General features: G+C 45.7%; 1 long non-coding RNA gene across 1 annotated transcript in view; it reads right to left on the reverse strand.

The window, feature by feature from the left end:
• LOC115475522 overlaps positions 1-10,350 on the reverse strand; it is a 599,851-nt gene extending 589,501 nt beyond the window's left edge. Inside the window, exon 1 of the long non-coding RNA XR_003943059.1 lies at positions 10,149-10,350. This is a non-coding gene — a long non-coding RNA (uncharacterized LOC115475522). The remainder of the gene's footprint in view (positions 1-10,148) is intronic.
• Between the last annotated feature and the right edge of the window lie 1,115 nt (positions 10,351-11,465).

Here is an 11,465-nt window from a genome sequence, read left to right on the forward strand (position 1 = left end):
AGGACTGTGCCTACGCATGTGCTCAGGTACTAGCCTCCCACACTTGTTTGACAGGTTCGGGCTGTCAAAAGCCCGGACCTGTCAAACACAGGAGATGGAGGTCTGTGGGACCCACAGGACCCCCCCCAAAACCAAGGCTCTGGTGGTCTAGTGCCCCCTTTATATGGTAGGGAAGCCACGTCCAGCGCATACCAGGATGAACTGGGCAGGGCACTAGGCCACTAGAGCCTTGCTTTTGGGGGAGACCAGAGTCCACTGGACCCCCGGGACTGACGGTGGCAGCCCAGGCTGCCTAGAATAGACGGGGGGGGGGGGAGGAAGACCCTTAACCCTAACGCCGAGCTGGCAGCATAGGGGTTAATGCGCTATTCGGCCCATACGATCAGAGCACAGTGCTCTGATCATACAGGTGGAATTCCCTGAGCGCTGGGTGTTGTGAAAATGCGGGTGATAGTCCGGCGCTAGTGGCCTCTAGCGCCCACATTTACTTTTGATCATCGGGCCCTGAATGTTGGACCCCCAGCTATCCTGGGAAGCAGAAACCATGTCCGAGCATCCAACATGCATCTTCCTCTCAGGGCCATCTCGAAGGAGTTTTGGTGGCCTGAGCCAACTTTTGCTTTGGCACCCCACAATCTTGGGGCCAGAATCAGTTTGTTTGCAGCCAGCTCCCTGCCCACCCACATGCATCAGCTCCTATCCTATCCTTTACTCTTGCAGCTGGGCTCTTTTTCCTGTACTGCCGTCAGAACCGACACAGGTTTAAAAGCTACGGCAGGTACCTGCTCTCGCATTTAAACCTGTAATTGTGCTGGAGGCAGTGCAGGGAGGAAGCACAGTGGTGAAGGCAGAGAAGCACACTCAAGCCACTGTGAAGAGTGAGACAGTAAAAAGCAGGCTTTTGGCACCCTGAGCAAGTGCCTCATTTAGCTTATGAACTACGTTGGCCCTGCTTCCCCTGATCTTTAACCCTCAATGTAATCCAACAGTTGGGGTACGTGTGGGGTGGCTGGAAGAGGGTTACATAAGAGAATAACTGCTGGTAGTTACAAATGAAGGCTCATGGCTCCATAGCCCAATAGAGGCCAATCCTCAAAGCAACAAGAGAAATTTGACTGGTCAAATAAAAATGTTGTTTACCATTTTAACACCTGAGAACAAACATGGCTGCCGAGCCACTGGGTTGGCCCATAACAACACTTTTTATCTTTCTGTACTAGGAACACGTAGTGAACTGTCGGAAGATTTGGGATAGATCATTTTAACAGACAAAAAAAATAGAGGCAAAGTCAGCTCACAAAACATCCAAGAAACACAGTGAGTTGCACCAAAAATCTGATGTTCTTTACTGTGAACAACAAAAATTACCCAATATGGTGCCACGTTTCATCCTGCAGTTGCTTCAGAAGTACAAACACAACAAGGTGTATGTGTTTTCAGGCTTCGCCTAATAAAGTCAAAATCCTCACACAGTTCCTTCTTTAAAATGCTGGACAATCCAATAGCATGATAACTATGACTCTCCAAACTTTTTAAGCAGGTTGAAATGGGGCACAATGTCATGTAATTTTTGTGTTCTCAATAAAGGCCATCATATTTACAGGTGTAGCTTACTGTTCTGCTTCTTAGGGGGTGGGGAAGTTATCAACATGGGCTATGTTGAGATGTGTTATTCCCCAGTTATTAGTAACTAGATCTTGCTGCATAAAATGGGACCTGTGCTAAAACCGCATGAATTTGTGGTAAAATAACATCTTAACAGTAGCCCACATTGATAACTATGCCTCTTAGACCATTGTATAATAAAATCTTTTTATTGAATGAAACCAAGAAAATATCATACAATGTCTCAGTGTGTTTTGTTTTGAACAAAATGTACTAACTATGCTATGCTATATGGTTCTTATAGTCCGCTAAATTCCAACTGGATTCAAGCGGATAACACAGAAAGAGGTTCCACATATTAGGAGAATTACATTCTATTTTCATCATCTCATAAGCAAATCAAACTTCTTCAGAAACAAACCGTAAGACGTAATACCCTCCAAAGGAAAACAGTAACTTAGCCATCCACAAACACTAAATGTGATGGCCTGAGGTCTTGACTCTTATAACCCATACCCATCTTAATGTAAGATTTCAATCCCAAATTCCCAGTTAACCCACCCCTCTACCCCAGAGCCTCAAAAAGTCCAATGAGCTAGACTGGACGTCCTGAAACTTATTCAATACTTGGCTATGTGCTTTTGGGGAAATCGACTGAAGTTGTTCCCAAATCGAGAAGAATAACTTGTGTCTTTTTGGGTAGAGATGAGCACCATAAGATTCCCACAACATTAAGGCATGGAATTTGTTCGTCCAGTACCAAAAGGTTGGAGGCCAATCCTGTAGCCAATGATTAAAGTATACATTTTTGCTCACAATTAGGCCTTTGCCTTACCAAGAAACAACTTTTCTCCGATGCTTTATTAAAGAGAATTCCCTCCACCGTCAGTCTTAAGAGTGTCCCAACCACTGTTGTAAACTAAAAGTGCAACCTAGAAAGTATTTATCCTTCTACATTGCCATAAGTCACAAAATTAAAGTATTGTCACCTGTATGACACTTCAGACATACCTTAGACCATTTTAATATACAAGCATTGGGTTTCTCATACAGCTTCCGAGTCCAAATCAGACATAGAACGTTATCACTAGTCAGCTGCAAAGGACTGCAACTTTCTCTGCCTTAGAAACAGAAGTGCCTGAGCTGATCATACCAGGATCTGAACCCAGGGACCATAGGTTTAGAGGAATACTGCTTACATAGCTCACACTCTCTCCACTTCATTGTGTAAGTACAGCAGAGATCTGTGCAACTGGTTCAGGAAGCTTTACCTTCTGCAAATAACCCACCTCCTTCCAAGCAAAAGACAATGTGCTTACACTCTGTGCTTAACAGGACAGGAGCTCAGTGCAGAGATCATGGCAAAGTACCAGCTGACGACCAAAATCTACCTCAAGAAGAGAAAAAGAGAGTGAAAGAGAGGCTTGCAATTATGGGTTCCAGTACACCCAGGATTTATTATGGCTGACAGGAAGGCATCAGGACTTACTCAGACTGTTCACTAGAGCTAAAAAAAAAAAACCCTCCAAACCTAAGAGCATTTTCCAAATAACACTACTCAACAGCAATGACATATAGCTACTACAACGCAAACTTGTTTATCTTGTAAAGAGTTCTTCAAAACAGAGGCTGTGTAGACATAAAACCTGTACAGTGCCTTGGGTGAATCTTTTTATTAAAAAGGTACATGGCCGACTCAACCTATGGACAAGGTGAGGCACTGGCTCAGGCGGGAACCAGTGATTGAGGGGCCAGCAAAATCCAGCATTTCTTCCTCCCTCTTCCCTTCCCCTTTTCTGTCTGCAGTTCAGTATCCACAGAATAGGGGGAAGGAAGAGAGAAGGAGAGATGCTGAACTGGGATTTAAGGGAGGGGGGGCTTAAGAGGAGGAGATACTGGATCGCCAGCAAGGGGTGGTGGGGTACCAATGCAAAAGTTGGCTCAGGGTACCACAGGTCTTTGAGCCAGTCCTGTTAATAAATCAATAAATAAATAAATGCATTCCTAAAAAAAGGTGTATCATGAAACATGTGAACAGATATTGTCTGCCATCACTGGCAAGCACAAATTCAGTGGTCACTGGGCCTTACCCTCTGCATCATCCATTTGTATACTATCAAGAGAGCTTCACAAACCAGGCAAAAAAACCATCCGACGAGCAAAACCAGCACTGGGGTAATAACTATCACAATAGTGGCTAGGCTGCAGTTTCTCTTTCTCCTCCCAAATCCAGATGAAATACAAATCAGGCGTGCCTAATGGTTAGTGCAGTGGGCTAAGAACTCAGGGAACTGGGTTCAATTCCCACTGTGGCTCTTTGTGACTCTGGGCAAGTCATTTAACCCTCTATTGCCCCTGGAACAAAAATAATTAGATTGTGAACCCAGTAGGGACAGCAAAAAAGTACCTGTATATAATATGATAAACTGCTTTGGCTGTAATCACAGAAAGGTGGTATTTCAAACATTACAAAAAAAGAAGAAAAAAAAAGAATTTCCACCATGGAATGGGAAATATTTTATTTATTTATTTATAGGTTCATGATATACAGCAATGGCCCAAACTGTGGTTTCTATGCAGTTTACAAAGCAAATAAATTGGGGAGAGGAGAGAAAAGCAGGAAAGAGAAGGAAGAGGAAGGGCGAAAACAAAAAGGCAAAGAAGTGGTAGTTCAGGAGGCATTGGGCAAATCATGGCACACAGCATGTTAAACTTTTGGGAACGCTAAGGTAAAAGCAAAAAAGCTTTAAAACAAGGCTTTGGAGGACGAATGGCCTAGTGCTTAGAGCTATCATGGAGATCCCGCAAAGCAAGGCTTTAAATTTCATTTCTCCTCACAGTGAAACTTCCTTTTCACCTAGTGCAAGTCACTTTGAGACATGTTTACAAAACTGTGGTAAGTTTTTGCAAAGTCTGTGTGGTAAATATTGGGGGAAACAGCAAGCATCTGCCCTGCATTTACCAGAAACTTACTCACATGCAATGGCAAATAGCATGGATGCACCCAAGCCATCTGCTGAGACATGTAACAGGGTCCACACCGCTGCCCATACCAAAGTCAAAAAAGGAAAAAAAATATGTTGTAACCCCTACCCCCAATCTGAATCCCCCCCCCCCCCACAAGAAAACCTCATCCAATCTGATTCTCCCCATAACTCAAAACTAGACCTTCCTCTCACCCCTAGACCCCTCTTCATTTGCCCAGGCCATGCCTGGTAGTCTAGTGTAGGGGGCAAGAGCGGTCCCCATCCGCTCCTGCCCCGTTGCTGCAGGGCTTCAGGATGATGGCTCCGACCCCTGGTGGCAGTTCTACTGCCAGGGTCAATCTGCCAAATAAGGACAATATCAAGCCAGTAAACTTATTTGAATAATGGCTGAATATCACTGCTATCCAGATAATGTTTTGGTCCTCATTCCCCCACTAATCCAACCCACTAATATGCAGATAATATTTGGCCATTTAAATTGAAACATCCCAATACTATCTGTACATTTTTGAAAATACATGGATGGAGTACTTATGTATTCAATGGCAAATGCATCATCGCCTTTGAGTACTGATTCAAGAGTATAATAATTATTCAAATGAGACATTCTCAGACTAATAAATCTCTCCCAAAAACAGATGCAGAGCAGAAGTAGGATGTTTCCCTTTACAACTCATATACAAAAATTCTATTCAAATTCTGGTGTCACAAAGTCTGGTGTAGTAACAGAAACACAAGCTTCTACTGCCAGGTACTGAAAATAGACACTCAGAAGCTTGCCATATGGTACCATACCAGCACCAAGTCTAAAAACTCAAACTGCAATACCCTACCTATGAAACGTTAGCCCTGCAAATATCCTTGACCAGCAGTACACCTCCAGTTGAAAAGAGGGAACAAGCCAGACTGCTACAGATTCCTACGCAGAACCTACATGTTAACAGAATCCATCTCAGTTACACATTGGGTTAATCCTGATCTCTCTTTACAACTTGCTTTTTTTTACACCTTTTTTTTCTAGAATTTCATTTCCATGTTATGTTTTTTCCCTGTCTTCTTCCCTTCCTCCTCTATATCTTTCTATGACATTGATCCTTCTGTTTCATCTTTTTTCCTCCATTTCTCTCATCTGTCTTTTTAGCTACCTATAGCTAGATTTCATTTCTTCTTCTTCCGCCTCAAGTCTTCAGTCTACCTTTTTTCACCTTTCAGCAACTTACTGGCTCCCCATTTCTTACTCTGACTTCCCTAGTCATCCCATTCCCCACCTCCATCTCCTTTCTTCTCCAGCCCTCTAGCCTCGCTCTCATCTTTAACCCACTTTCTAGCCCCCCAGTTCCACCCTCTGTACTCATCCCTCCCCAGTCTCATCTACCTTCTTCTGCCTCTCATTCCCTCACCAGCCCCAGAGTTCCTTGCTTCCTTGTCACTCATCTGGTCTCCACCTCCACTCCCTTTCTTATGGCTTACCCCTTATCCAGGCTTATATTCCATCTGTTACCTCCCCCATTTCTACCCTCTCTCGTTTCCTTCAAAGAATTACTCCTTCCTTTATTTTTCACTGTCTATAGTTTTCTGTCCTTTTTTTTTTGTTTAATTGCCTCCCAAATCATCCAGGTTCTTCAAACCATCTACTCTTCACATATTTCTGCACTGAGTCTCCCAGCCCTACTGATACCCCTCATTCAATTACCTAGTCCCCACTACCCCCCCCCCACATTTAATCCCTAAATCACTACTCTTTCACTCACACTACCAAATCCCTGAGTTCCACCCAAGCACTTAGACCTCTTGTACATTACTAATACCCAACCTTAAGAGAGTCTTTTGGACTTGCAACAAGTCTATGCCATACCCTGCTCTCCCACGTCCCTATGCCTCTAGTAGCTGCCCTTCTTGCCCTTTTCTCTCCTTTCCCAGTATCCATTACCCATTCCCATACCATATCCCATTCTCCAGCATCCACCTATGTCCTTCTCCGATATTCATTTACCTTGCCTTTCCTCCTCCTTACCCCAGAAAACACCTCTCTATTTCTCTCAACCTTTCCCTGCATGTGCTCTTGCTTATTCTGGCCCCCAGCTTCAGCCTCAGCCCCCCCCCCCTTCTCCCAGCCACCAGCCCCATAGACCCCAGCCTCAGTCTCTCTTCTCCCAGTCCCCAGCTCTCCCTTTTTCCAGCCTCAGTCTCAGCTTCTCCTAGCCCCCACCTGACCCCCCCCCCCCCAATCAACCCAGCATGACATGGAAATCCTGAGTATAGTGGCAGGAGCGTGTGAATTTGCTTCTGTCATTCTGTGTTGTGCTTGCATTTTAAATCTTCCTGCCCTGCAGGCACAGCCAGATGAAAACACACAGAGCAGTGGAGCAAATGCACAAGCTCTTGCTGCTGCAAAGAAGAAAGAGGTGCTCACACTTGGTAGGTTCACTTTACCTTCAACACTTAAGAATCTTTCTGTTTCTACACAGAAACAGATCAAATGACAGCAGAAAAGGACCAAAGGACCCATCTAAGATGCACTGTTTCATTCCTGGTGCCCAGCCACAGATCCCAGTTGATCCCCAGGCTCTTTCTTCACATCTTTATATCTAGGAATCCTCTGCAATTATCTAATGTACTCTTGAATGACGTTTCTGTTTCCGTCTCCACTTCCTCCCTATAGAGGTCATTCCATGCACCCACCACTCTTTCCCTGAAGGGTGCTCTTGCATCTGACTCCTTAGACTACCATACCATGGCAGGCTAGCTCATCTCAGCTGAAATCTCAGGGAGGTCATAGCCCTTTGAAAGCTACCTTACCACTGGTTAACGGCCTACAGCTAAAGAAAGCAAGTAGACATCATGAAATGTTCATACGCTTTGTTTTGCGTCTCAGAAGCAGGAGTGGAATAGAAATCTAGTGGTTAGAGCACTGTAGGCTGACAGAGCCCAGGTTAAATTCTGCTGCTGCTGCTCCTTGTGATCTTGGGCAAGTCACTTAACCCTCTATTACATAGGTACAAACTTAGAGCTCCTGTCACTAAGTGGCACATTCAGCGCACTCTAATCGGTACTGCCACTTCATAAAAGGAGACCTTGACCTGTAGGCCCTCTGGGGACAGGGAAATACCTAGTTTTCCTGTGTAACTCATCTTGAACTATTACTGATAAAAGGTGTGAGCTAAATCTAAATAAGTAAGCTACAGCATTAAATGGATATTCTTTTTCTACATTGAATCACACATAACATCAGTACAAAACTAATTTCAGTAGCAGCAGAAGTGAGGAGAATGTTGCATGTGGGCCAGAGTTCCCTCAAGATTCCAGGCACAAAACGGGGGAGGGGGGGGGCAGCACTTTTTGAAAGCAGGCCCCATTTTCCAAGTGACAATCACATGTTCAGCTGACTGGAAGCAGTGAAGTGAGGCATTCCATAGAAACTGAGGCATCAGACTCTTAAACCAGTGCAGTACAGTTCCTCCCCCCTCCCCGCCCGCACTAGCTGCACTCCTGAATGGCCGCTGAATATTGTCTGTTGCCATGGCAGCCTGCTTTAATTACTTGATTGATCAGGGCTAGAGTAAATGCACGGAAAGCCCACGTCGCTAGCATGTAGCTACACGTCGAGAAACAAATGAACATCAAGCTCTATTTTTTTTATTACGTACTAGGCATAAAAGATTAAAGCTCATCCATTCAACACATCGGTTTCTTGTAAAAAAAAAAAAAAATGTTAACCGCTTGTCAGCCTCTGTGGCACAGAAAATTACAGGCCGGTGTTCACTGCTACCTTGCAACGTAGGACTTTTTTTTTTTTTTTTACTACTCTTCTCTTCTCCATTCATACAGCCCCCTCTCCACGCAGCCGGGGCTGGATCGCCTCCAAACTGCATGAACACCCCCACTTGACAGCTCTATTTCGCACGCTGCCAAGTTTAAAAGAGCTGAAAATAAAAGAGAAGACCCGATGCAACACCTCGGCCAAAATATTCCGAGCGCAGCTCTCCAGAGGGGTCGCGAAACCAGCCCTGCCCAAAATGCGATCAGTAGTAACCTGTACGATCACATCATACGCCTGTCTGGACAGGGATTATTTTAAAGGGCACGCCCTCCACCTTCAGAATTATTATTTTTTTTGCACTGCCTGTATCGCGTATACGTATGTGCAGATACATAAGCGTATTCAGCAAAAACCTTGCATCACAATTCTCTTGCATGCTGTTGAATGTACATGCATTGCTCATTGCACTTGTGCTAATTGTATCCGGCATATTTTGCACGGCGGAGTGGTGGTGGTTTACTGTTTGAGGAGTCCCTGCTGTACAGCGAGCACGCGCGCACGCACACATTCCATAAACAAAAATAGCTCTTCTTTCTCGTTATCCACCTACTACGTTATATAACAAGCTTCCGACGGCTTCGCTATCATGTTATTATCGTCATCCTGGTGATAGTTGAGCAGTTCTAGCTCTCCAGAATGGTCCCAGAGCTTTCATAATAATTTTTGTCAGAATATTTTAAAACTGAAAGCCCTAGCTTCCCTTCCTCTTAAGCGTCTAAAAGAAGAAAATCCTAGTTACAGATAGTCTTTTCCCAGGCTGGATTTTTTTTTTTTTTTTGAAAGATGGGGGTTCCTAGAATAACATCAGTGGAACACATTGGTCTACTACAAAGCACACGTATAATACAAATACACCAGGCTTCACTGTGACTAGAAGCGAGGAGGCTTCTCATTGCAGCGCTAAAGGTAAAGTTGAGGGGAGAAATCACTCTGCTGTTCTTCATCTATCTACCTCCCAAACCTGCCAGCCCATGGGCACAGAAAAGCTGCATCCTCCCCTTCCACTCAGCAGCAGTACTAGGCTGCCCCCTTCCCTCACACACACACACATCTTGCTGGCAGGAGCAGGGCTGGGATGAAGGAAAACAGGACTCGCCCTGTGGGCACTACCATTTCAGCCTGTTCGGCAGACATCCATGCCACGGTCACACACAACCTGCCAGGGGAGGAGGGGCACAGAGAGGAGAAAAAAAAGGAGGGGAGAGAGAGGGAGTGGAGGATCCCTGGCAGTCGCTGGAAAGGACAGGGCAGCAGTGCAGCAGAAGCAGGGCCTTAGCAGGCTCTGCAGGCAATAGGAGCAGCCCCGGAAGCGGCAGCAGCGCCCCAGCATCGAGCCAGGACACAGACACCCCCTCCCGGCTCATATCACATACACAACCACATATAGGCATCATGATATACACACACATCCCGGCAGCCTGAGAGAACTCCCCCCTCCTCCCCAGGAGGGCAGCCGGCAGAGCTTAACTCCCCACCGCCACCTGCAAAGTCACGGCAGGGCCTGCTCACCCACCTCCTTCCCCCCGGGGTCAGACAGACGGACACGCACACACACACCTCTCTCTCTTCCGCTAGTGGGTTCTTCTTGACTTTAAATGTCAATTAAATGCCGGCCGTGCTACGATCGCTACGAATCTTCTTCTTCTTCGGGCTTTTTCTAGATATTTTAGTGCGGGTGGGGGGAGGATAGATACTACCCAAGCGAGAAAGAGGAAAACCATAAGCGGAAGACTTACTGTAAAGTGTAATGGATGCGCTTGGCGGAGGCAGAGAGGGGGGATCAGTTCCCCCCCTGCAGCAGCGAAGCCGGTGGGGCACCTCTCCTCTCCTGTGTAGTAGAGCTGCTCTCTCTCTCTCTCTCTCCTTTCTCTATGTAAATGTGTAAGAGAAGCCAAATATGGAGCAGTTGTCTGCCTCTGCGACAGCTCAAGGATCCTGCTTCATGCAGAAAGGGGGACGAAGGAGGAGGAGGAGGAAGAGGAGAAGGAGGCAAGGCAATACTCTGGCAGGCAGCCAAAAGAGCCGCACAGATGATTGCATATGCACAACAGAGCCTGGGCAGCCAGGCTTAACCCTTGCACAGCCGGACTCATTACTACTACTACTACTACTACCGCTGCTGCTACTGCCAAGCGGGCACTCGCCTAGCCTTAGAAGACGATGATGCATTTGAAAACTAGAGAGGCCATCGGCAGCAGCAATCCCCCACTCCCTCTGCACCGAGGTTGGAGGTGGGCAGCTTCGGATAACTTTATTGGCATGGTAATTTTACAAAATACATATATTTAGTAGTTAAGATTTAAAAAAAAGGGGGGGTGGGGAAAGACAGAAAGAGATAATGTATAAAGTAACAGTAAAATAAATTACAATGTACACAGAGGTCGAAAAACAATTTGGGGGTGGGGTGGGGTGGGGGGGGGGGGGAGGGAACCTCAGCCACCTCTTACTGGTGACATCTAGCGGCTTGACTAGGGTGATGCAATGTTAATAGGTGTAGAAAGGAGGCGCAATCTGTTACCCCTAACCATGAAGTGTCTCTATGGCAGGGTTAAATGATGAGGAAGGGGGGAACCTTGGGTAACTGTTGTTGAGCACTCACCGGCCGCCCCCGAAGCAACAGAAAAATCTATGAATTAGCGAAGTAAGGGGGTGGTAAACTAATGGGTATTAGTTCTTACGTGCTGATCAGTGGGAACCGAGGGCATACGCTTCCTTGCAGCACTTCTGCAAGGAAGCGTGCGTCTATTTAGTGAAGTTTAAAATTACGACATTCACAAAACATGTTACTTAACAGTTTCTTAATATGTATTGGTCTGCGAGTGACGTTTTTCAAAGCCAGACAGCTTTCTCTATAGGGAGACGTGTGTAAACGCCTAAGGACAGGGCATTTCTTCAGGCCGAGCGTTCGTCTTTATCACGAGCGTTGAGGGTTTTGCAGTTACTGTTTTTTTTTTTTTTTTTAATGGGCCAAGAGTATCGTCGTTATTAAGGATCGCTCAGCCAGTGTTAACGTCTTGCATCTTTTGTACGTGCACGTCAGATGTCTCTCCTAA

Source organism: Microcaecilia unicolor, chromosome 1 (genome assembly GCF_901765095.1).
Source record: "Microcaecilia unicolor chromosome 1, aMicUni1.1, whole genome shotgun sequence".
NCBI classification, from domain to species: Eukaryota; Metazoa; Chordata; class Amphibia; order Gymnophiona; family Siphonopidae; genus Microcaecilia; species Microcaecilia unicolor.